This window comes from Petromyzon marinus, unplaced genomic scaffold (assembly GCF_048934315.1).
Source record: "Petromyzon marinus isolate PM22_M1 ecotype Great Lakes invasive population unplaced genomic scaffold, UKy_Petmar_22M1.pri1.0 PM_G_Scaffold_71, whole genome shotgun sequence".
Classification (NCBI taxonomy): Eukaryota; Metazoa; Chordata; class Hyperoartia; order Petromyzontiformes; family Petromyzontidae; genus Petromyzon; species Petromyzon marinus.
The window spans coordinates 20,001-22,500 of NW_027423026.1; positions in this window are offsets into that span (position 1 = coordinate 20,001).

Genomic DNA, 2,500 nt, shown 5'->3' on the forward strand with positions numbered 1-2,500 from the left:
TGGTGCGTGCTACATTTTTACGGATAGACCCCGTGAAACGCTAGAAATTGGCGGGGATGTGTCTCTTGTGGCTCACGGGGCTGTTAGGGTGGCACAGAAATCCCTCGGAATGGGAAAACGGGTCATTTTCGTGTTGCCACATTGCATGCGAACGGCATGAAACTTCCAGAGGCATTTGCAGCAGGAATGCATGTGCAGTCAAAAAAGTGAATATTTTTCACGGATAGACCCCGTGAAACGCTAGAAATTGGCGGCGATGTCTCTCTTGTGGCTCACGGGGCTGTTAGGGTGGCACAGAAATCCCTCGGAATGGGAAAACGGGTCATTTTCGTGTCGCCACATTGCATGCGAACCGCATGAAACTTCCAGAGGCATTTGCAGCAGAAATGCATGTGCAGTCAAAAAATTGAATATTTTTCACGGATAGACCCCGTGAAACGCTAGAAATTGGCGGGGATGTGTCTCTTGTGGCTCACGGGGCTGTTAGGGTGGCACAGAAATCCCTCGGAATGGGAAAAAACGGGTCATTTTCGTGTCGCCACATTGCATGCGAACCGCATGAAACTTCCAGAGGCATTTGCAGCAGGAATGCATGTGCACTCAAAAAATGTGATATTTTTCACGGAGAGACCCCGTGAAACGCTAGAAGTGGGCGGGGATGTCTCTCTTGTGGCTCACGGGGCTGTTAGGGTGGCACAGAAATCCCTCGGAATGGGAAAACGGGTCATTTTCGTGTCGCCACATTGCATACGAACCGCATGAAACTTCCAGAGGCATTTGCAGCAGGAATGCATGTGCACTCAAAAAAGTGAATATTTCTCACGGATAGACCCCGTGATACGCTAGAAATTGGCGGGGATGTCTCTCTTGTGGCTCACGGGGCTGTTAGGGTGGCACAGAAATCCCTCGGAATGGGAAAACGGGTCATTTTCGTGTCGCCACATTGCATGCGAACCGCATGCAACTTCCAGAGGCATTTGCAGCAGAAATGCATGTGCAGTCAAAAAAAAATTGATATTTTTCACGGATAGACCCCGTGAAACGCTAGAAATTGGCGGGGATGTGTCTCTTGTGGCTCACGGGGCTGTTCGGGTCGCACAGAAATCCCTGGGAATGGGAAAACGGGTCATTTTCGTGTTGCCACATTGCGTACGAACCGCATGAAACTTCCAGAGGCATTTGCAGCAGGAATGCATGTGCACTCAAAAACTTCTATATGTTTCACGGATAGACCCCGTGAAACGCTAGAAATTGGCGGGGATGTGTCTCTTGTGGCTCACGGGGCTGTTAGGGTGGCACAGAACTCCCTCGGAATGGGAAAAGGGGTCATTTTCGTGTTGCCACATTGCATAGGAACGCCATGAAACTTCCAGAGGCATTTGCAGCAGAAAGGCACGTGCACTCAAAAATTTTAATATTTTTCACGCATAGACCCCGTCAAACGCTAGAAGTTGGCGGGGATGTCTCTCTTGTGGCTCACGGGGCTGTTAGGGTCGCACAGAAATGCCTCGGAATGGGAAAACGGGTCATTTTTGTGTGGCCACATTGCATAGGAACGGCATGAAACTTCCAGAGGCATTTGCAGCAGGAATGCATGTGCACTCAAAAACGTCTATATTTTTCACGGATAGACCCCGTGAAACGCTATAAATTGGCGGGGATGTCTCTCTTGTGGCTCACGGGCGCTGTTAGTTAGGGTCGCACAGAAATCCCTCGGAATGGGAAAAGGGGTCATTTTCGTGTTGCCACATTGCGTACGAACGGCATGAAACTTCCAGAGGCATCTGCAGCAGAAATGCATGTGCACTCAAAAACGTCTATATTTTTCACGGATAGACCCCGTGAAACGCTAGAAATTGGCGGGGATGTGTCTCTTGTGGCTCACGGGGCTGTTAGGGTCGCACAGAAATCCCTCGGAATGGGAAAACGGGTCATTTTCGTGTTGCCACAATTGGCATACGAACGGCATGAAACTTCCAGAGGCATTTGCAGCAGAAATGCATGTGCACTCAAAAACGTGAATATTTTTTCACGGATAGACCCCGTCAAACGCTCGAATTTGGCGGGGATGTTTCTCTTGTGGGTCACGGGGCTGTTCGGCTCGCACAGAACTCCCTTGGTCCACCTGATTCGTGCATACAGGCAGCAACTAAAACTCTGTAAACCTGCTGTGAGGACATCTAAACAGTGGACCAGTGAGGCTGTGGAAGATTTGCGGGCGTGCTTAGACTGTACTGACTGGGATATGTTCACGACTGCTACCAATAGTCTGGATGAACTCACAGAGGCTGTGTACATCAGCTTCTGTGAGGACTGCTGTATCCCAACACGTACCAGGGTGAACTTTAACAACAACAAGCCCTGGTTCTCAGCAAAGCTCAAAAGGTTGAGGTTGGAGAAGGAGGAAGCGTTTAGGAGTGGGGATAGAGACAGATTCAAGGAGTCGAAGAACAGGTTTAGCAAAGCGGTGAGAGAGGCTAAACGACTGTACTCAGAGACA